Source organism: Ochotona curzoniae, unplaced genomic scaffold (genome assembly GCF_017591425.1).
Source record: "Ochotona curzoniae isolate NIBS_2020 unplaced genomic scaffold, NIBS_Ocur_1.0 contig_2927, whole genome shotgun sequence".
Taxonomy (NCBI): Eukaryota; Metazoa; Chordata; class Mammalia; order Lagomorpha; family Ochotonidae; genus Ochotona; species Ochotona curzoniae.
The window spans coordinates 5,914,944-5,939,182 of record NW_024465654.1 but is presented as its reverse complement, the minus strand read 5'-3'; the positions used below and the strand labels follow the sequence as shown (position 1 = coordinate 5,939,182).

At 48.4% G+C, this 24,239-nt stretch overlaps 1 long non-coding RNA gene across 2 annotated transcripts in view; it reads left to right on the top strand.

The window, feature by feature from the left end:
• LOC121155499 overlaps positions 1-24,239 on the top strand; it is a 142,610-nt gene that overhangs the window by 110,249 nt on the left and 8,122 nt on the right. For both annotated transcript variants that reach the window (XR_005883674.1, XR_005883675.1), the window contains one exon: positions 23,393-23,557. This is a non-coding gene — a long non-coding RNA (uncharacterized LOC121155499). The remainder of the gene's footprint in view (positions 1-23,392; positions 23,558-24,239) is intronic.

The window sequence follows — 24,239 nt, the reverse complement described above, 5'->3', positions numbered from 1 at the left end:
CTCTGTCTCAAGACCTCAAGACCAGAAATCCCTGCTCCAGCAGCTTTGTCAGGTGGCTCTTGGAAGAGTAAGACAGGAAGCAGAGCACCCCTACAGGTGGCTGGCACTTAGTAGCTTCATCTTCAAGGGTGGCACCCACAGTCACAGAACAGCGTCCTTGCTTCCTCTCCCAGCTGCCTGTGCAGCACAAGAACGGGTACCCTGCCCCACCTAGGGATTGTGTGATGCCTGCAGTGTTGCTGTGCATGGGGTGTCCTGGGCTCTCTCTGGGGAGATGGTGACAGTGATGTCACCTAGAAGTGGGGACTGGGGGCTAGCAATGCCGCAGCCAGGGTGGTCATGCCAGGAGCGACATTAGTATTCATAGGAGACGCCCCAGGGGAGCTCTGTGTTTAATGAAATAATTGTCCATAAAAGCCTCCAGATAATAAACATTTTATCAATATTAAATCTTGACAGAGTCAAAAGACCTGCGCAGGAGCCCACTATTATCATTGAAACTCCATGTAAGCGTGCACGAGCGGCCTGACCTCCTCCTGCCTCCGTGGGCTCTTGTGCTAAATGAGCTTAATAACATCTGCCCTTCCCAGCTCAAGGGATCATTATCAAAATAAATGAAATTTCATCTGAAAGCACTGTAGAAACTGTCAAAAGCTTATGAATACTTTATAACTTACCATCTACTCAGTTTCCCCCATGCACAGTCTAAGCTTCTGTTAAAATACCTTGACATCTCACTCCCCCAGACCCTGCTGACCCTCGGAGCCACACTCCCCCAGGCCCTGCTGACCCTCGGAACCACACTCCCCCAGGCCCTGCTGACCCTCGGAACCACACTCCCCCAGGCCCTGCTGACCCTCGGAACCACACTCCCCCAGGCCCTGCTGACCCTCGGAACCACACTCCCCCAGGCCCTGCTGACCCTCGGAGCCACACTCCCCCAGGCCCCTGCTGACCCTCGGAGCCGTAGAAACCCTACAGCAGAGCTGACCAGCCCAGGGCCGAGTCCAGGATTTGGCTGCAAAAGAACAAGGATGTAGACTGGCAGTCATTGGGTCACGGGTTGGCTTATGCAATGAACAACGTGATAGGGCTTGTGTGAGCTGGAGGAAATACTCCTTGAGTTGTTAACCTGGCAGTGCTGCTGGGTCATCCCTGGCAGTCAGTGAACAGGTGTGGTCTGAAAGAAAGGAGCCCAGATCCTCTCCTCTGTCCACCTGATGGAGTGCATCTTTCAACAGATGCAATTTTTGTTTCAGATTTCTTGTTATTTAATATCTTTCAAGGAAAAACTATCCCATATTTTACAAAGATTTTTTTTTTTTTGAGTGATGGAGAAAGGGAACAAGTGAGGTCTTCCATCCACTGGCTCACTCCCCAAGTTCCTGCAAACAGCCACATCTAAGCCAAGCTAAAGTTCATGGCCAAGAACTTCGTCTGGGTTTCATGCCTAAGTAGCAGGGGCCCAGCTCCTTGAAGCCATCTTCCAAGAGCAGGGAGCTGGCTGGATCAGGATGAGGGCCCATTGAACTGGGGTCTGATTCAAGATGCCGGCACTATAAGTGGTAGCCTAGCCTGCTGTGCCACAATTTGGATCTCTAATTTTCTTCTGTATGTTTTAGGAAAAAATGCTGTATATTTTAAGAAGTTTTTCTAGGAAGAACAATAGAATGAAACTCATGCCCCATTGTCCTACTTGTCGGGTTCCTCTACAAATTTAAATTGAGCAATAAATATGCCTCCCATGGTATCTTTGAAATACAGGTGATATTTTTATAATCTTTTTTTTTTCCAGAAAAGTGATAGGTGAATTATGGGATTGAGTGTCAACTCTTGCTGGAGAAGTTCTTTTTGCTAACTAGGCGGTTGAACAAAAGCTTAGCCACGTAACTGATGGGTGGTACAGGAAGTGCGTGCATGAAAGGGCTTTCTGTAAGGTGATCATCATTTCATATTGAGGAGTGCACTGTCTGTCAGTCTTGCAGTGTTGAAGCATGTAGTCCTCCGGTCAGGACACTGGCACACGGCAGCCCGCATGGTGACGGGCAGTGGCCTGAGGCCTGACAGCTGCTGGTGGGTGTTCGTTGGTAGAGCGCCTGTGTGCCAGCAGTCAGGCTGACCAGTACATGCCTGAAGTGGTAGAAAGCCCTGGCGTGTTTAGTGTTGTGTGTGTGTGTGGTTTTATTTTGACAATCTACTTGCTAGTTTTGATTTGTTGGCACAACTTCAAAATATTGGATTCCAAGCTTCAGGCAATGGGGAAAACAGACTTAAGTGTTCTCTGAAATCAACCACATTATGCAAACAGGAAAGAGTGTTTATTATTACAGATTTGGTGCAAATAATGAAATCCTCATTGTAAGGATGGTTAGATAATGCATACGGCATTGTTTTGGAGTGAGCTGTGATATAGTGGAACCACCTGGCAAAGTCAGAAACAGTAGAGCCAGTGTGCTCGAGCAAGAACGTGGGCGCCTGGATGGTGCTGTGGCTGGGCACAACTGGGAGGTTTTACAATGGTAACTGTGGTTAGCGATGAGAAAAAAATGACATTGACCTTGGCAAACAACCAATACTTGTGTCATGAATGCATGGACTATTTACAACGTTATGAACAAAAACCGGAAATCCTCCAAGGGTTTGCTGACTTTCAAAAGATGCACCTGCTTACATGCCTAAAGTGATGTAGGGAGCACAGTCAGAGGGAAGAAAGGGAACATTTATGGGCCTCCTGCTGTCCTTGATGAAAGCCTTCGGAGTAACTGTGCTGTTTGCTAACTGCAAGGCTAAAGATGATGTCAAAGCAAATCATACTGTATGAAACCAACAACGTATTAAACATATAATAGTACTCTGTGAGGTATGCACCTTTCTGCTAAAGAAATACTTGCTGAACTTCATGACTTGGTAGACTGATACATATGAAAGCGTCTAATGTGGTTATGATATATGTGATAGCACAATACGTGTTTTCATTTTTTAATGATAGTACAGGCTGTTTAAGCCCTAGAATATGCTTTCCCACACCATAAGCAGAGAGCTGGATCGGAAGTGAAGCAGCTGGCATACAAGGCAGCATCCTTATGGGATGCTGACACTAGCAGGCAAAGGACTAGCCCACTACATCGCTGTGTTGTGCCCAGTTTTCCATGAACATGAACGTCCCTGATTTTGACCCGTTTTCCATGCATTTTCGTATTCTTACTTGTCCTACTTGTAGAGAGAAGTACACGACACAACGCTCGCACTGCAAGAAGCACTTGTAGAGAGCACATTAGAAAAATTTCTTTGACTTTTCCCTGTTTATATATTCATTTTATAGGTTGATTTATTCTTATTGTTAATTAGACCTTTAAATTACCATCCATGTTAGAATGAAAGTAAATGTCAGAAGCATTTACACTTCAAAACCTGATATTGCACATGTGCAATTCATCTCAAAGCAGAAAAAGCTGCGTTCGTGTTAGACTCTTGCCTTGCAAGGCCAGGAGCGTAGCTTGTGGAGCGAGCTGTTCGTGCGGCAGTCAGCATGAGCCCAGGCGTAACGCAAGAAATCTTACTAGAGCAAGACTGGGGGGGGGTCCTCTGAGTGGGGGGGGTGACAAAATAAATTAGATCGAAGCAAATAACGAAAATGAAGCATTTCTCTGTGCTTCGTTTTCAGGCCGATTATAAATTGTCTTTAATCATAATCTCCAGTATTGGAAATTTCATCAGTTTATTTTTATCATGTGCTAACGTATTTTTGTTCCTTCCTGGGAATAAATGAGCTGTTTTGGCTCAGGCCTTTTCATTTTGTAAAATTACCATTCCTTCTGCGTATCTCCTGCTGCTCCCTAGCGCTACGGAATATTTGTTAAGTGCGGGAAAAATGCATGCTTTACCCCTGCTTGTCAGGGCTAATGTGGAAGGAGGCCTAATGAAAAACATTCTTCATGCTTATTCAACAGAGACCCTTCAAATGCAGTGCAGGGAACGCTTTCTGTGCAAGCTGAAACCTGCCCGAATGTTTCTGGAGAGACACCCCCCCACATACCCCTCCCCGTTTTTTTTTGTTTTTTTTTTTGTTTTTTTTGCTGAACAGGCTCACCTCCCATTGTTTAGATGCCAGTTCTTTCCATTTCCCCCAGGAGCAAATGACTCCAAGCGGCCAGCTCAGTGTGTTGACCAGGTCTTCACAGCAGCATTAGCCATCTGGACTGTAAAAGCATTGGTCTGATTTCAGGCAAGGAACACAGCCCGAACACATCTGTCACCCACATCACTCCGTCCCAGCTGTCGCCGACTTGGCTCTTGGGTGAAGCAGGAAGCAGCTGGTGCTCCTAGGAGTTTGGAGGCCCTGACCTCCTCCCTCTGGGATGTTCAGTCCCATCTTGGCAGGCGTGAGGTCCTTGAGGTGAGGAGTCTGCGGACAGCCCTGTCGGAGCAGCCTGAATGTGGGTGCTGGTTAAGACCAAGCTGCAGGTAGAGCCAGCACAAGCACTGGGAACCTCACTCCAAGGCGGCTGTGCTTGTGCTTAGGGAAGAACCCTGGCTCCCAGGGGTTGTGGGAGTAGGACCAAGCATCCCGCAGGGGAGAGGGATTCTGAGGTTTGCATGCTGAACAGTGAGAGCCTGTGACTATCCCACGGTGAGGGAGATGGCCTCGGCTGTGATGGGCTCGTCTCAAGGTCAGCTGTGAGGGAAAGAGACCGTTAATGCAGTCAGCGGCAGTGCTGGCAAGCACATGATCAGTGGAAACGAGACATCTCCAAGCCCACACCATGCCTGGTCCCCATCTGGATCTGTAGCTGCCCAGCTGACCATTGCTGGCCAGAGAGCAGTCTACAGCTGTCACAGGCTCGACTAGAGCAGCATCCTCTGTAACAGTGCATGCCAGAGCCCGCTCGCTGGCCTCCCCCAGGTGACAGACTGTCTCTGCGCTCCTCCTTCATTACCATTTGAGCTGATGACCCTGATCCTGACTGAGCTTAGAAGACCACAGCCACAAGACAGCCCACCACTGCTGTTCATCCCATGTGGCCACACACCCGCACTTGTGCCCAGACTTGTTGACACCTGTTGCCTTCAGTGGGTGAAACTGATGCTACTCAAGGAGACTTGGAGCCTCCTTGCCAGTGCTGAATCCCTTTCCGGTTCCTGCCCTGCCTCTGCTCTGTCCTCTGCTGTCCCCCTGTTGGAGCAGTCCCGAGCGGGATGCAGCCATGTGAGTTCCTCCCAGAATGCACTGTAATTGCCACCCAGCTTTCCCGTTGACAGAGCTCCGGCTGAATTCTCTGTGCTGTTCTTTGGGCAGCACTGGCCGTGATCACATAATGCCATGATCACACGATGCCATGGGTGGTTACCCGTCTTCAGCAGCAGGAGTTGACAGGGTGGAACATTCTGTCCTTTTAACATCCTTTAATGCTGCTGGGTTTTCTGCTAATTCAGAGTTGCTCCTGATCTAGGTATTCCTACGTCTGTATTTGTCCATCTGCTAAACTCTAGATTAATATACCAAACCTTCTTTTCTCTGTTTCAACTTGAGTGTCCCAGGAAGATTTTAGATTCTGTATTTCCAAACTAAATTGTTGATATTATACTTAAAAATATTACCTCTGGGGTCTTGTCCACTCAGCAAATGGTAAGATGCATTCTTCAATTATCCTGTTGTCTAAAATATCCTTGATCCACAGCGTCTACCTTCAGAACAGATCCAGTAGCTCAGTTCTACTTCCAGTGTAGTTATAGCAGTGGTCGTCACTTCCTCATCACGGGCATTGGACTGCGGTTTTCCACCCCACGCAGGAGTGTATTTCCTGAGACCCGCAGCAAGTTTTTGGCAAGGTGATGTGAGTAGAAGTGTAAGTCCCTGTGGACCTTCCGATTCAGTAGCTGTATAAGCCGAGTGCTGAGCAGAGAAAGTGTGGGCAGCGAAGGACAGCTGCCTGGTGCATCCTGGGACCTGCATCCCATTGAGAAAAAAATTCAAGTCAAGTTGTATACTTATGTTTCACTTTGCATAAAACCAAAGTATTCAGAGCAGCATATTAGGCTCTCTATAATTCTTATCATTACTTCTCTTGCCTCACTCCCTCCGCGCTATCCCCGCTGGTATACACACGGGGTCCATTTGCTTGGAAAACCATCACATGATGAGCCTCATGTGGGAGCATCTCCAAGGGCAGCTTGATTTACTTGTGGCTAGTGGAAGTGGCTGAGGGAAGGTGGGGTTCTCTAAACTGCCTGCCCAGGAAGACATGGCCACAGTGAGGCGGTGTCTGTGACTTTGAGGGGCAACAGAGCAGTCATTCCTACCCAGGCAGCACACATCTTCATGTGTTGAGCATTCAGACACCTGACTCAGGCTGCTGTCAGCTTCTTTTGTTGTGATCTGAATCTCTTGAATATGGTGCCAGCAAGGGGCACGTCCTTGAATGCCTCCTAGGCAGCTGTAGACAGTGGGCACTTGCAGAATGCTGCGGATTCTCTCCCTGTCTCCCAAGGCTACTTCCCTGCTGCGTCCTTTCTTAAACACCGTCGCAGAATGGCCATTAACCTACTGACACTTAGTTCGCCCACCCTTCCAATGTTTGTTTCTGGTCTTTGCTTTCCTTGTTACTGTACATCTCCATTTGGCTTCTGTTTACCTGTGTCTATATTGTCTGTCTCCTGTTTTGGGAATATGTAGGGCATTTTGCCTGTTTTAAAACTGACCAGTGTCTAAAGCAGTGCCAGGCAAACAATAGGCAAACAGTACATGCTTGTAGATTGAGAGAATGAGCTGATCTTTGTTCAGCTGTGGACTCTGAAGATGGCAGGTGCTCACTGCTGCCCTCCGAGTGGGCTGTGTGTGACGCGGCTTCAGCAATGCACCTTCGTGCTACCCGCACAGTGAGGGCAAGACACAGAGCCATGATGCTCATCCGAGCCAACCGAAACATACAAAGCATAAATTCTTAACTACTTACAATTAAACTAAGCAGCAGTAGGCAAGGACTTAATATTTTTTCTATAATTGAATCTATTCATTTCATAAAACACCTACAACAAAATCTAGGAAGGATATTACACAGCCCATTAGTATGTAATAATCAATGTGTAAAGTATATTGCACACTAACTTGGGTAGGGAAGGAGGTGGAGATGATATCTGTGGGGTTTGTGTAAGTGGGCAGTCGACAAATAATGGCCAACAGCCACTGAACATTATGGCTGCTGCTTTATCCCAGTTTAATTAGGATAAAGTTCAAGTCTTTAATGTGAGAAATGTTTTGGAAATGCAGCAGCATGCTAGAGTGCAAAGCACTGTTCACTGGACACGCATGTGTACAGGCTCACAGTCACACGGATCTCTGTTCTCTGCAGACTGCTGAGTGAGGTTAGCAATCTGCTACAGGCCTGCAGGGTGTGTGAGCAGCTATGGGTCACCTCCTGGAAAGCCCTGCCTGGACCGAGCGGTGGCAGCATGCAAGGGCTGTATGGAGAACGCACGATCAGTTGCGCAGGAGTCTCCTGCCAAATTAGATGCACGAGCACACTTCCACGGCTCCTCAGCCCGGGATGGCCTGGGCCCCTCACTGGCCAGTGTGCACACTTCCACGGCTCCTCAGCCCGGGATGGCCTGGGCCCCTCGCTGGCCAGTGTGCACACTTCCACAGCTCCTCAGCCCGGGATGGCCTGGGCCCCTCGCTGGCCAGTGTGCACACTTCCACGGCTCCTCAGCCCGGGATGGCTGGGCCCCTTGCTGGCTAGTGTGCACACTTCCACGGCTCCTCAGCCCGGGATGGCCTGGGCCCCTCGCTGGCCAGTGTGCACACTTCCACGGCTCCTCAGCCCGGGATGGCCTGGGCCCCTCGCTGGCCAGTGAGCACACTTCCACGGCTCCTCAGTCCGGGATGGCCTGGACCCCTCGCTGGCCAGTGTGCACACTTCCACGGCTCCTCAGCCCGGGATGGCCTGGGCCCCTCGCTGGCCAGTGTGCACACTTCCATGGCTCCTCAGCCCGGGGTGGCCTAGGCCCCTCGCTGGCCAATGCTCAGGCACGGATCTGCAGTGCAGACTTGAGTTGCCAGGTTTGTGAAAATGACACAGCCCTTTGAGACTCAGCAGAAGCTGCTGGCTGGTCAGAAAAGAGGAGGCAGTGTATGAGCCATAGAAACTTGAGTTCCAGAACTTGCTCTGCAATAATCAAAAAAGCTATCATGTTTTAGATGTCTCTTTAATTTTTTTTTTTTTTGAAATCAGAGTTACAGCTAGAGGGGACAGATAGATTGATCTTCACTGCCTTGGGGGCCCCCACAGCCAGTGCTGGGCCAGGTCCCTCACGAGGCTGGCAGGGGCTCATGTGTCGGGGCCTTCATCTGCTGCCTTCCACGGCACCCCACTGGAGAGCTTGTTCAGCAGTGGAATATCTGGGACTCCCACAGGCACTCCTGTGGAGTATCTGTGTTGAAGCAGCTTAATATGCTATACCAAAAGGCTGGCCCCTGGAGGACCTTCTCCTAACTAAACAGGTGTGCTTACTAGTTACGACAAAAACAGAGGAGTGTATAACCACAAAACCCAAGAAAAGCTTGAGATGGCACAAAAGTGAGACTCATTAACTAAGGCTCTGGAGACCACAGCTGCAAACCAATGAACAAGGGGCACTGTAGGCACAGAGGACCCGCCCCCCCACCTTGCAGCCCTCCCAGCCCGTACACTACCGAGAATAACCGAGAACCTTCCTGGTGTGACTCGTTAGCAAGTTGAGAGGAAGCCGGCCATGTGGAGCATGCTGTGTGCCCAAAGAGCAGCCTCTCCAGGTCAGAAACCAAACGGGGTGCAAAGTTGAGGGGGTGGGACCAGAGACCAAGAGCAGGGCCACACCTCCTGAACCCCATACACCCTGTCCCGCTCTCCTTGTGGACCAATCTGCAGAACTTCTCCCCTCCATGTTCTCGCCTGTGCATCTGGGCCGCATGTTGCCTCCTGTCTGTCTCCACCCTGGAGAGTTAAGGGTCAGTTTTGTGTGCTGGCATCTGCAGCTGAGGATCCCAGGAACTTTGTTACCCAAGCATGGCATTCTGCATTTTGAGGGCAGCGTCTGGTCCCGTGGAGTTGTGTGATGGCCTCTGGGGAAGACGAGAGATTGTTGGGGATGTGATTAGAATATAATATTCACTGACATCCTTTGACTTCGTGACAGGTACAATTTTCAAGCGCAAATGAATTTCATTTGTCTATTTACATTAATAATCCCATTACTTTTATCTGTTGCCTCATTTCTTTCTGACTTCAGTGTAGCCACTTGTTCAGCCATCAACAGGAGTTGTACTTGGTTGGTCTGCATTCAGAATTGTCTGAAGGTCCTGGATTGTTTTATGCACAAAATCTGTCAAGGATGGTCTTCACACATCAGTAAGATGGCAGATCTTAGCCCTGAATGGCTCTCCCTTGTCCCATGTGGGTGGACTTGGGCTGCTCTGCCAATCCTCTTTTGACTGCCATCCCCAGATCTGGACGAACGTTAGTTGGTCTTCCCTCCCAAAGCCTGAGACATAATGCCACTGTCCTTACCCTGAGGGCAGATGTGGTCTCTGAGCCTTGTCATGCCTGGTATTGCTGGTCTAAATGTATGCTAATGGGGCTGCAGCTGGCTTCCCTCCATGTCCTCATCGAAACAAAACAGAAGCCCCAAGAAGTCATGTGCCATCCCACATGCATGTACCAGGCTAACACCTGCCCCTCCTGGGTCCCACGGTCCTCAGACCTGGAACCTGTGACAGGCAAGGAACATGTGGCAGATGCAAGCAGACCGAGATCTTGAGATGGGTAGGTTACACTGGATTCTTTGCACATCCAGATATAATAACAAGAAAGGTCTGGAAGGCAAGAGCCGGAGGGAGAATCACATGGAGGAGAGAAAGTGCCATCCTGTGGGCTGAGCTGGGCTATGGAAGTGCCCTCCTGTGGGCTGAGCTGGGCTATGGAAGTGCCATCCTGTGGGCTGAGCTGGGCTATGGAAGTGCCATCCTGTGGGCAGAGATGGGATGTGGAAGTGCCATCCTGCGGGCTGAGCTGGGCTATGAAGTGCCATCCTGTGGGCTGAGCTGGGCTATGGAAGTGCAATCCTGTGGGCTGAGCTGGGCTATGGAAGTGCAGTCCTTTGGGCTGAACTGGGCTATGAGAGTGCCATCCTGTGGGCTGAGCTGGGCTATGGAAGTGCAGTCCTGTGGGCTGAGCTGGGCTATGGAAGTGCCCTCCTGTGGGCTGAGCTGGGCTATGGAAGTGCCATCCTGTGGGTTGAGCTGGGCTATGGAAGTGCCATCCTGTGGGCTGAGCTGGGATATGGAAGAGCAAGCCAAGTGACACCAGCTGTCCCCCAGAACCGGTGGAGTTGGGGGTCAGGATCTCCCCTAGAACCACCCAAAAGAGGGCAACCCACTTCGAAGCACAGCACCGTGAGCTAAGTGCGTGTTGCTGTACTGCTCTGCATGTGTGGTGGCTTGCAGCTGCTGTCACAGGCAGGGATCCCTGTGAAATACACAGGATGTTTGAGTCTGGATGATCTTGGAGGTGTTAGCACTGAGACATGCTTCCATTTCCTTTCCAGTCAGGTGCACTCATCTCTGACTCTGAGAAGGCAGTGGTTTTATTGTTTGCACATTGTACAATACAGGTCAAAAGAAGTGGTATACAGCAGCTACTCAGCCCTGTTGTCAAAGGAGGCAGTGGTAGATGGCCCTGCTCCTCACCAGCAGGCTTCCAGCCAGTGAAGGCGAGCAGAGCCATGTCCTGACTTGGGGACACAACAGGGTGTGTCTCCTCTCCCAGCCATGAGATGCCTGCCCTTCTTGTCTCTGCTTTGGACAGCAGCTATCAACAGCCGCTCTGTGAAGCTTAGGGCAGGGGCAGAGGCCAGCAGGCCAGTCTAGGAAACTCATACACCCAGAATGCAAGGGCTTCTCTTTTACACCTAGCAGGCTTGGGGACTGGGTGAGTGTGGCAGGATTAAAGGCCATCGCACCTGCTGGGCAGAGGTAGTCCTTTGTCAGTGTGTCACTTTCCCAGCTGAATGAGGACCTGTGCAGTCCTTTCTGTAGCTGGAAGGGGCTCCGTCAGTTTCCTTGCACAGTTGTTCAAGGCAGCCTGTGCTGAACACAGCAGGATCAGAGCTGCTTGGGGCACCTCCTCCTCTGGTCCTTGATCCACCTGCTGCACCAACCGACCACTGCCAGATCACTTTCCAGGAAACGCTGCTGGACTGCGCAAGTCCCCACCCAGCTCCCAAAGGAAGTCCTCTTCCTACAGCTGAGCTCCGTGCCCCCCCTCACAGTCCTCTGCGTGTGCTGGGCCCTTGCCTGCCCACAGCGCACTGCACACCTGTAGTTCTCGGTCAGTCCTTCGAGTAATGTTTGCTGTCTTGTTTTTCATCACCTAGCGTGGGTAATGTTTTAAGTTTTGTTTGAAAGATCAGGGAAAGGTGTTCTAGTTAGACAGCTGATGATCTTTTTTTAAGATATGTGAAAAAGGAGGGAGAGCTGGTCTACCACGCACACCATTTCTGGACTGGAAGTAATTCATCAGCCTTGTGTACGGGTGGCCCTCCTGTTTTGTGTAATCACAGCACATAGAGATATGATTCATCAGAGCTGCCACAAATCATTGCTATGCTTAATTTATTCTGCATCTAGTTCTCTATTTATGTATCCAAATGACAAATACTAAACACAGCAAAGGGGAAAAAAAATCTGTGTTCAATAAATTGAAATATGATTTGTTACATACCTTGTGAAGTCTAGTGGCCTTTAGCTAAAGCGTCTATTTTTGATTGAACAAAGGGCTTAATTATTATAACCAAGACAGTTTCAACATTATCTTCCTTTTGAAATATTACAGTGAAATCTTTCAGTCCAAGTAATTACTTATTTGTAAAAAAAAAAAAAAAAAGCAACCTTTGAGGCTTGCATTAAAGATGATAAAAATTAGCCATCTAAAACCATTTCAATTTTATGAAAAATAAAGCAGAGTGCCATGTTTCAGCTTGAAAGCTCTGATGATCTTTAAGGGAAATTAGTGATGTTGCTAATAGTAGCTCCCATTTATAAAGCACTAGAAAAGGCAATCAGAGAGGGAGAAGCAAGATAAATAATCCTTAAAATGGAACCATTAAATAAAGATCAGTCGAGACACAATCAGAAGACAGCGTCCCCAGACTTGGAGAGGCGATGCCTTGCTTTTTGTTAATTTGAGATAATCCGCGTTTTATGAGCTGTCACCGTCCGCCAGGCCTGGTGTGCTTTCTGCTGGTGTAAAATGGATGTGTCTCCGCATGGACGTGGCGTGAGAGGGGAGGGGCTGGGCTGACAGTCCCTCGTTCCTCCAGGTGTAATTTGGATCTCTCTGGTGCTCTGTCATTTTCTTTTTCAAAATTAAAGCACATGTCTAAACCACGTGCAGTATCTATTTTTTCATTTGGTACAGATATTAAAATGTCTGTTTATTTACACATATAGCCGAATGTAAATATGAAATGAAAAAAAGTTCTCTCAGTGCAGTTCCATTTTTCTTCATGCAACTCGTGCCTATATTTCAGACCTCATGAATTGAGTATTATAGATTGTGAATTTAACAGATGTTGAGTCTGTAGCTGTTATCTCATTTACATACACAGATTAAAATGCTTCACTTTGTTATGCAGTAGCTTGATCTCTTAATTTTGATGATCTCAAATGCTTTTTATTAGATTTACAAGAAAAATAGTCAATTATTTCATAAAGAAATTCACCCACATAACGTGTATCTATTCATATGTTGAATAAATTTAAAATGTATATATTGCTCTATTCTCTGTCCCATTACAGAGAGTTGGGATGATAATGTTAGCGCATTCTTGATTCATATTGCTTTAAAATTCATGCAAATGGGCATAAATACTGGGTTGCACTTTTGTTTAGCATTTTCATGCATATTTATTTCCTCATAAGTAAATATTTCTCACTTTTGAATTCCTTTTCTTTTCCCTGAGAAATTAACAGGCCAGGAAATCCGACTGAAAGCAAAATAACCCCCCCCCCAGACGTGCTGCGCCGATTTTGTTGGGAAATGGATGGCCTGCTCCAGTGTGCCCGCTCCAGTGTGCCCGCTCCAGTGTGCCTGCTCCAGTGTGCCCACTCCAGTGTGCCCACTCCAGCATGCCTGCTCCAGTGTGCCCACTCCAGTGTGCCCGCTCCAGTGTGCCCACTCCAGTGTGCCCGCTCCAGCATGCCCACTCCAGTGTGCCCACTCCAGCGTGCCCGCTCCAGTGTGCCCACTCCAGCGTGCCCGCTCCAGTGTGCCCGCTCCAGTGTGCCTGCTCCAGTGTGCCCGCTCCAGTGTGCCTGCTCCAGTGTGCCCGCTCCAGTGTGCCTGCTCCAGTGTGCCCGCTCCAGCATGCCCGCTCCAGCGTGCCCACTCCAGTGTGCCCGCTCCAGTGTGCCCACTCCAGTGTGCCCGCTCCAGTGTGCCCGCTCCAGTGTGCCCACTCCAGCATGCCTGCTCCAGTGTGCCCACTCCAGTGTGCCCACTCCAGCATGCCTGCTCCAGTGTGCCCGCTCCAGTGTGCCTGCTCCAGTGTGCCCGCTCCAGTGTGCCCGCTCCAGTGTGCCCACTCCAGCGTGCCCGCTCCAGTGTGCCTGCTCCAGTGTGCCCACTCCAGCGTGCCCACTCCAGCATGCCCGCTCCAGTGTGCCCGCTCCAGCGTGCCCACTCCAGCATGCCTGCTCCAGTGTGCCTGCTCCAGTGTGCCCACTCCAGCGTGCCCACTCCAGCATGCCTGCTCCAGTGTGCCCGCTCCAGTGTGCCCGCTCCAGTGTGCCCGCTCCAGTGTGCCCACTCCAGCGTGCCCGCTCCAGCGTGCCTGCTCCAGTGTGCCCACTCCAGCATGCCCGCTCCAGCATGCCTGCTCCAGTGTGCCCACTCCAGTGTGCCCACTCCAGCGTGCCCGCTCCAGCGTGCCCGCTCCAGCGTGCCCACTCCAGCATGCCTGCTCCAGTGTGCCCACTCCAGCGTGCCCACTCCAGCATGCCTGCTCCAGTGTGCCCGCTCCAGCGTGCCCACTCCAGCGTGCCCGCTCCAGCATGCCCGCTCCAGCATGCCCCTTCCTGCTCTGGGATGGCACGGCTGCCGCCAGAATGGCAGACCATGCCAGGGGCTGCTCCAGAGGCTCCTCTTGGTGCCTTCTTTCCACCCTGGGAATCTGGTGCTGGGCTGCTCCTCCCCTTCATGGGGTCTTGATGGCACAAGGTCTGCTCCTCACTGTGCTATTCCCTCCATGCTTGTGTCCTGCGGGTAGAAGCAATGTCTCTGAGCCCAAGAGCTCTTTCCAATAGCCTTTGGAAGAAATTCCGGAAGGTTCTCTTTCATCTTTTGGCTCTTCTTCAAAGAGCATGTTCTCAGTCCTTCCAACAGCTGGATGGGATGAGCACCAGAGTGAATGTTGCGGTTGTACCCCTTGTTGTAATTGTCGCTTCCTGGGTTACGCTAAGACTCGTGTACAATAGCTGGATAAATCATTTCTTGCTTAGAGGATACCTCCTGGTCTTTCACTGAGTATCTTCTTTCCTTTTTGCTGTTGCCTTTGGTTTTTGGAAAGGCGTCATCCCAGGTCTCCCTTGCTCCTACTAGTGACACGGTGGCCTTTGTGAACACAGGACTGATAAAAGAACGTGCGAAACTGACGGAAGCATAACACGTGCTGTCACTTGGATTGTCTAATTTTATTCTTTCTTTCTTTTAAAAGATTAATTCATGTATTTAAAGGGTAGTGTGACACAGAGAAAGGGAGAGACAAAGAGATCTTCCATCCACTCGTTTACTTCCTAGATGTTGCAACTGCCAGGACTGGTAAGGTCAAAGCTCGAGCCTGGAACTGTGTAGTCGCCCACAGGGATGGCAGGGACCAAGTACTTGCACATCATTCACTGCCTTCCTAGAGAACGAAGCAGCCAGGAAACTACTTATACTCCCCATGCATTGCCCTTTTTAGGTTAAAAAAAAAATCATTAGGCCTTTTATGGAAATGCAGTGTGTGTGCTTTGCTGAATCCTCTTGTGAGTTCCTGAAATCTCTCAGTGGAGTCTTTGTGTCCCCCTATATGAACAATCACGTCATGGTAAACAGTATCGATTTGACTTCCTCTTCTCCAGTTTATCCCTTCAATGTAGTTTCATAACTACTGCTTAAGGGATCAGGCTCAATTCCAGAATCATATAGAATGAAAGGAGTGAACATGGGAATTCTTGTGTGGTTCTTGATCTTAGTGAAAATGTGGTTTCCTCCTATTCAATATGGTGCTTGCTGTGGCATTCACATACATCGCTATAATTGCTTTGAAATATATCCATTTCACACTAAATTCTTTCGGTTTCTTTTATCATAAAAGGTTGTTGTGTTTTAACAAATGCTTTCACTGTATCTACTGAGATATTTATATGGTTTTTATTTTTCATATTGTTATTTTGAAGTGTCAGCGTTTATTGCTTTTCCTGTGTTGAGCCATCCTGCATCCCTGGGTTAAATCCCAAAAGATCTGCGTGGACCATCTTTTCGATGAGTGGCCCAATTCAGTTCTCCGGTGTCTCATTGAGGATTTTTGCATCTGTGTTCATTAAAAATTATTGGTCTCTAGATCTAGATGCTGCTTTCTCTTGTCTTTTTTCCTCTCATTTTTTGCTTATGGAATTGAGGTAAAACTCATAGGATGAGTTTTAGAGGAATTCCATGCCTTTTCCATTGCTTTGAATAGCTGAAGAATCAGAATTGGTTCTTCCTCAGAAGTTTGGTCTAGGTAAGCAGCGCAGCCCTTTGATCCTGGCCTTTGCCTTGCTGTGAGGTCTCTGCATGACTGGGGTGGGTCTTCCCCTTGGACCCACTGAGGTCCTGGATCCTAGTGTCCCATTTGTGGCGAATCATGTGTCAAAACATCTATTTCTTCCAGATTTTTCACTTTCTTATAACTGTAATAAATTACAGTTACCCTTTGTATTTCTGTGGTAATAGTTGTTAACTCTGATTTTATTGAGGTCTTCCCCCTTTTTTAGTTAGCTGACTCAGTAATTTATCAATTTTATGTATATACTAAAAAATCAGCTGTTTATTTCAGTAATCTCTTATAAAGTTTAACATTTTTTTTTCTGTTGTGTTTATTTCTTTCCTAATTTTTGTTAGGTCTTTACTCCTGTGATTTTTTGGCTTTTTTTTTTTCTTGTTTTTTTCTAGGCCCTTGAGATGCGATGTGGTGCTGCAGCATTTATTTGGTATCATTGCAACTTTCTGATGGACACACTAATTGCTGTGGACTTTGCTCTGGGCACTCTTCTGCTGTATCTCAAGTTTTGATGTGTGGTGTTGCCATGTTCATTCCTTATAAGGAAGTTCTTCATTTCCATTTTGCTTTTTTCACTGTTACGCGTTGTTGATTTGGGAGCATGCTGTTCTGTCTGCATCTGTTTGTGCATTTTTTAATTTCTTTTTTTGTTAGTTTTCAATTTTTATTCCATTGTGCTCAGAAAACATATGGCTTCAAGTTTGGTGCATATTTTTGACTCTTTTTTTTTTTTATGGCTTAGTAAATGTTTCCTAGACAAAGTTTCATGTTTGATAAGTACTGTGGCTCCTCTGACTGGGCGGAATGTTCTGGAGCTGCCCAGCAGGTCCTTTGTTCTGTAGTGTGAATTAGTCCTGTTGTTTGTTGATTTTTTGTTTGTCTGAATACCTCCATTTTTATCATATTGACTTTTATGCCTCCTTTTCTACCCATCAATATTTGTCTTATAGAACTCGTGGCACTGGTGCATCTGCGTTTACAATAGCTACATCTTCTTGTTGTGTTGATCCTTTAATCGTTTCATACTGGTTTTGTCTCTTTTAGCAGGTTTTGTTTTAAGGTCTGTTTTGTGTGATGTGAGTGCAATCAGGCCTACTCATTTCTCATTGCTGTTTGCATGGAGTATTTTGTCCACCCTTTTATTTTCAGGCTGCGTGTATCTTTATTAGTTAAGTGTGGGGCAGTGTTTAGATGTAGACAGTTTTGTGTGGTTTTTTTTTTAAAGATTTGTTTAAAAATTTTTTTATCTGAAAGGTAGAATTACATAGAGAAGGAGAGAAAGCAAGGTCTTGAATCTGCTGGACCACTCCCCAAATGACCACAGTGGATCCAGGAGCTTCTTCTGGGTCTCCAACATAAATGCAGGCACCCATGGACTTGAGGTATCTTTTGCTGTTCTCCCAGGCCATAAGCAGGGGGCTGAAGTGGAGCAACTGGGACAGGAACCAGCACCTAAATGGATGCCAGTGCTTCAGGAAGAGCTTAGCTAACAATGAGATAGCACTGGTCTCATGTGTTTTTGTTTAATTTTTTTAGTTCAGTCAACTAGTCTATATCTTTTAGCTGCAGAATTTAATCTATTTATATTCCAGGCTATTATTGATAACAAATGAGTTTTGATGTTTTTCTATAATTATACATTTTTCTTTGTTTTGAATTTTTTTCTTTGGGAGGTTTTCTGTCTTCCCATTCTTTCACAATACTGCTTATCTTTCTCTGTTTCACTGTTACACTGGTAACTCCTTTGCACGGTTGGCCACGTGGTGACAGCTTCTCTTAGTTTTTGCTTGCCTTACAAGGTCTTTATTTCCTCTTCATTTAGGACTCCCCAGGCATACGCCTGGCCAGTATGGACCATGGGATTCTGCTCATCCAAAGCCACCAGTGGTGGAGGGTTCAGCAGCCTCTTCTCACCTTGCTCTGGGAAGATGCTGCTCCCAGCTAGACACTGGCCATGTGTGCGCAAGAGTTAGAGGTGGTGCATGGCTGTCTCTGTCCTCTCCATCAGTCCCCCAGGCACTTGGTGCTTTCTCTGTGTCCCAGGCATGTCTCTGTGCTTGGTTCAGTAGGGCTTCCCACCCTTCAACCATCCTGGATCTCCCTGTGAGTCTGCCTTTCTAAGATGCATTGCTTTACTCTGAATGAAGTTGCTCCTTCTCCACTGCCGGTGTTCTGCAAGTTGTAGTTCACTGTGCTTGGTCCCTCTGATGGCTGTGTCAGCCAGCCAGGGTGTTCACTGGGACGATGGGAAGTTGGCAGGGTTAGCACAGGTTGGCTTGAGCAGGCACTGTGGGCAAACTCCCTGTGACAGTGCTGAGGACAGAGTCAGGTGGAGGATCTTGTTCATTGTGGTGCTAACACATTTCAGACACACTGCAAATTATGGGCCTATATATAAACATTTGCAGGAGTTCACACAAATATTCATAAATGATTTATAGAACTGAAAAGCGATAGTCCCCACATGGATCCCAGCCAACGTTCACCCTGGGGGGTAGGAAGTGATGGCTCAAGGTCTTGAGTCTTTACCACCGGTGGAGGAAACTCCCGAGGAACCTCTTGGATTTGGCATGGTATAACCCTGATTGCAGTGGGTATTTGGAAGTAAACCAGGGCATTGGGGGAGTCTATCTGCTTGTCTCAACCTCTTTCAGATAAATAAATGAGTAACACCAAAATAAAAAGGCTAATAAATAGGGCAGGACTTTGTAGTTTACGGTAGGGACTGATAAATTACCACCTATCTGCCAAAGGCAGTCAGCCATCTGGGCAGTGGAGTTCTACTGGAACGTGTGCCAGTCTCCTGTTATCTGTGGCTGCCCCCCATGCTCCATTGGCAGAATCCAGTAGCTGCTGCAGACAGAATGAGTCACAGAGCCTAAATGCTGACTATTGGATCCTTAAGACAAGGTCTGCCCAGCTCTGGTGCAGAGGTGATGAGAGTGGGGGTGAACTGGGGTAACAGACCTTGTCCTGAGCGCCCCAACTCTGGTGTGCAAGCTCAGGCAGTTCAACCCTGTGGGCCAAGCTGCTTATGTGCAAGAAGTCGTGTTTTCACCTGGCTGCCCACTGTGAGGCATACTCAGCTGTGTATGTGCAGGCTCAGCAGGAACTTGTGTTGTGTCCTTGGGAACCAGGCTCCGCCCTGAGATGGTCACTTTAATCACGACCTCTGCTTTGTATGCATGTCTTCATGGGTTTTCCTGTTGACTTTCACCTTGGAACTTCTCCCGAGTAGCAATATTACATTGAAGAAACTGCCTAACTTGACCATCCTTTATCCTAATATCCTGTTAAGATTGAGTCACAAGCCTGCCATCTGTGCCTGCAACTTTCTTTGAAGACACCATCCCAAAGATCGGCTAAGTAAACAGAGCAATGCATTGTCATAAAGTCAAGGAAATTCAAAGTAAGTGAAGAGGAAAAGATATGGGCTGACTCACTACTTACACCGTGGAATGAGTCAGTGATTTGTAGTTGTCATCCAAAGTGGAAAAGTCCTCCGTGTTGGAACACTCGTGCTCCCTGGCAGTCATTGTGCTGTGGAAGATTTACTCTTCTGTCCTCTGCCTCTTTTCTGGACAAATGGGATTGCATGTTACATGCTTGATTTAAGATTATTTAAAACTCTTTGAATTTAGGACTTTCTCCCCTTTGTTCACAATTCATTATACATAAATTTGCACAGAAATCAGGAGCAGGTGCAAAGCGTTTTAGGTCATTTGTTTCTTTGAAATCAAATAAAGCTCCTCTTTCACAGAACTTAGATAAACAAAAAACAGCTGCATGCGCTGGCGTCTGCCTGCCTGCCAACCTGGAAAGGACGGAGTCCTGATGCCATCAGTTACCAGCACGGCCTGGCCGAGTTCAGCTGCGCCTTCCAGTCTTGAGTTGTAACTTTGTCCTGTGCTCGTAAGAACTGCACACGCAGCAGTGCACACGCAGCAGGGGCTGAGTGCGATGTTTAGCACAGAACAAGGGCTCGATAGATTTTAGGCCAGGACATACTTTTTCAGGTGTTGAAGACGTGGCTTTCCTGCACGATGGAAGCAATTTCTTTCTTCACATAAAACACGGCTGAAAGGCTAACGCAGACAGGGTTCCTTGGGTTGATCCAGAAAGATTATGGGGATAGAGCATTTTTTGCTTTTTAATCCACAAAGGCTAGATGAAATAGCCTTCTCCTTTACTTTTTCTGCCAGCAATTGACATCTGCCTTCTGCTTTGCTGAATAAACGCCCGAAGAAGTCAAGTGCAGATAGCAGAAAATTCACTGCTTTACAAAATGTCAAGAATTCCCCAATCCTTTTAACTCAGAACTTTTCCACCTGCGCTTCCGTGGCGTGGCTTGCTGGGAGTCCACCACGCTGAAGACGTTGGCGTGACATTCTCTGTTGATGTTCATTTTCTGGGGAGAAGGTCAATAGCTTTAATGAGATTCTCAGTGTGGGCTTTGATCTGGAGATCAAAGGTAACATTCGAAGCAGTTCCAAGGGCTAAGAAACTATTTAGAACTTGGGAAATTTGTGCGGATAGCCATGGCCAAGAGCATCACACCTTGCAAGAGTTAAAACATTTCCAGATACTGCTAATGCAAAAGCAATTAGTAGTATGTAAAAGACAACAAGATTGCCTAATGAAATAAATAATCACATGTTTATGGCTCTTATGAACCTGCTGTGTGTGTTCAGGTAATGCTCTATGGAAGAAAATGTATTCCATTATAATTAATAGTACTTTCTAATAGATGCTTAACAAACCAGATAGTAAAACATCATCAGTAGAAGCCTTTTAGAAGCTGCTTTTAAATTTCACAAAGCAAGCTACTTGTATTATTTAATAATGGTGCATTCTCTGCAATTAACCACTGCTGTCCCCACTAAGAGACCCAGATATCCTAAATCCCCAGCATCTTGCTTGTGGTTCGTGACTGATTTGGGCTTGCAGTGTGTGTGTTTGTCCTGACCGGCGGGGGGGAGGGTAGTGAAAGGGCTGGTGGAGCATAGAAGCTGCATTCAGTTTGCTCTTCAAACTTCTGCCCCCCACCCACCCAAGCCCCCGCTGTCCCTCCAGTCCTGGAAGGGACACTGTTTGCTTGTGCAGCAGCAGTCCTGGTGGTCTCCGCACACCATGTCTGTGATGGAACCAAGCAGAGTGTTGTTTTCGGCTCAGCTCCAGGTAGAAGCAGTGGAGTGATCTAACGTGGTTATGCTGTGTAAGGGAGGGTGGACTCGGTCGCCCTTCCCTCCCACAGCTGCATGGACCTCTCAGTTGGAAGACCCTTGGGAACTCTGCAGTTCTGCTAAGGAGAAGTCTGTCTTTGGGTCCCTCTGGTGTCCTACATTGTTGGGTGTGGGTGGGGCAGGAGTCAAGTCCAAAGAGAAAGGTTCTATCCTCCTTCATGTGTGTGGAGGACATCCATAGCTACATGACCAGGTGTGCTAGGCTTGCTTGGAAAGTGGATTAGACCACCAAGGACACTTCTCTCCAGGAGAGCTGATCTGGATTTGAGCTGCCAGCAGCACCGTTGTCATGCTAGTAGCAAGGGTTCATTCTGTCACCGGAAGCTCTGTTCTCTAAGATCTAGATGAATACCTATCATTGTCACAATGGACAAGCCTCGCAAGTCTAGAGGCAGACATGTCTAAGTACCTAGTTATCTTTTTAAACTAAACCCAACATAAGATAGACCCTGGAATTAGGCCTTTGGCAACGCACCAGAGGCAAGCGCTGCTGCAGGAAAACAGGATATTCAGAGTGGAGCAGTGTAGGGGCGGGGGAGTAGACGCCTTCAGCGTGCATGCGTTTTTGCCACCTGCTGCTCCTTCACAGAGAAGGTGCTATTGTTTAGTCACAGAGTAACTCCGGACTTCCTAAACTGCTTAAGAAAGAAAAAGGATCCTTTGCACATGCAGGTGCGTCCCCATTTTCCTGCCAAGGTCATATTTCCCTCCACACATCACTCAGTGCTTTTGGTTTTATTGTTAGCTTTGTGCTGAAAATTGAAATTGGAATATTAGAACCCAGTCGGGGAGCACACTAATTTAATTAAATATTAAAAGCCAGCTGGTTTTATGTTATGTGGGCAAATTAGAGAATTAATGATTTGGTACACTTTCTTGTTCCTGTCAAGCTACAAGCGCATGAAGAATAGCTCATTCAGGCTCAGTTACAAAAGGTGAGATTGAAAAATGAGGCGTGCGGCGGTGAACTGTTTCCGCCCGGGGTCTTTGGAGAACTGGGGAAACTGACTTATTTATAAAACTCTTTAGAGGGCACCCACTTCTGGGCCAGATGGGAAGAACGTGAGCATGAGTAGGCTTCCAGAGGAGAGGCTCTGCGGGAATACACACCGCTCTGTCCCCTGCCCTGTGGCTAGCTGGCAGCAGGGTGGCTCTTCGCTGTCGGGTGCTTCTCTAAGCCGGGGGAACCATTCTGGCAGCGTGGGGTGAGCCGGAGAGCTGCCAGACGTGGGGGTCAGCTGAGGACTGGCACAGCAGGTGACAGCAGACGGAACACAGGCACCGGTGCCCCCAAGGCTGGGCTCCTGGGCTGGTGGGAGACTGCTGGGCGCCTTTGTGCTCCCGCCTTCGTTCCTTTGACACTAGAAGTCTGAGATAAGGGCATGGTCAGTGTGTGTAACTGTGGCACTTGGAAGAAGTTACTCAGCCTTTCCTTGGTTTTCTTCACCGCCAAAAAAATCAACATTGTCTTCGTTTCGCCTCTGAAGGGATGTGGGTTAAACACTTTTGCTACCTGTGCTTAGCAAGTCACTGCAGCACTAGTGGCCTCAGAGTCCCTGGGTGTCACCTGGAACCTTCGATGCCCCGGCCTGTCCTTCGGCAGCTAGCCCTGGAGGGGCGCATGTGGAACTTGAGCTGGGCCATTGGATGAGTTTGAACTCAGGTCTCCCATCATCCCAGACCACCTTCCCCGTGGCCAGCCCAGGTGGCCTTCTGAGAGCAGAAGCTGGACATCAAGTGCACCCAGGTTCCCAGAGGTCTGGAAGCCGAGGCTGGCAGGGTCAGGTGCTCTGCGTGCATGGGCCCAGAGCTTGCCCAGCACATCATTGGCCAGGTTCTCCTCAGATCCAGTGGGAGGAGGCTGTGTGTGAGGGTGTGACCTTAGGGTGTGTGTGTGTTTGTATGTGTGGCTTTGGGCTATCAGCTTACTCTGGCACTTTCTATTTTTTTTTTTTAAAGATAGATTCATTAATTTGAAAGGCAGTTAAAAGGAGGAAAGACAGAGAGCTCTTCCAGTTTACTGGCTTACTCCCCAGGAGGCAGGCTGAAGCCATGAGCTCAGAGCTTCCTCGGGCTCTGCCGTGTGGGTGGCAGGGGCTAAGCACTCGAGCTGTCTTCTGCTTTCTCAGGCATCAGTGGAAAGCTGAGTTGGAAGTGGAGCAGCTGTGGCATGAACTGGGACTCCTGTGCAATGCCCACACGGCAGCCAGTGAATTTATTTGTTATGTCACAACATTGGCCCAGTCTCTCTTGAATCATTCTGTAGGTAGGTGTATTTTTTGATCATCCCCGTTGAGGTTATGTTGTTTTGCCCACAGGTGGAGTTGTGCTGTCCTATTTGTGAAGACTCCTGAAGACCTTCCCCACCCGGGAACCTTGGCTTGCTCCTGCGGGTGAAACCTCGACAGCTCTGGGCGTCTGTTTGGGTCCACGGCTTGGAGCACCACGTCTCTTCTCATCAGCAGCTCTTCAGGATCAGGCCTGTAATTCTTTTACAACTTATCGTATTTATTTGAAACGCAGAGTTACAGAGAGAGAGCAGTTGGGGCGGTGGGGGAAGAGACAGAAATCTTCCATGCACTGATTCATTCATTCCCTAGAAGGCTGTGATGATTGGAGCTGGGCCAGACCGGAGCCAGGAGCCAGGAGCTCCCCCTGGTCTCCCATGAGGCAGCAGGGCCCAGACACTTGGGCAATCTTCTGCTTTTCCCAGCAGGCCTCATGGACACTGGCCTTGCCGCACTGCAGTGCAGTGCCAACCTTGGGCCTGTAGTTTTATCATGAGCCACCACCTCTCCTATCTTCCTCCATATATTTTGGCGTGAATATTTCCTAATTACTCATCAATTTTGAGCGCATACATCTTATTTCAGGAGACTGCAATGCCTCTGTGTGTGCCTGTGGGTTCTGCCCTGTGTGGTCCTAACCCTGGCCTTGCTGTGCTGGAATTCCCTCTCTGAAGCCCTGTGAGGACCGTGCTGTGTTTGCTTGGGTTATCTTGTCCTCTCCACATCTGTGGAGAGATGCCACGAACAGGTGCTGCCGGGACACTGGACGAATGACTTTGAGCAGCCAGGGCCTGCTGTAGTGCTCCATGTAGGGGCTGCATTCCGTATCCCCATCGCCTGCCATTCCTCTCCTTCCCTCCGTGCCAGCAGTGTGGGC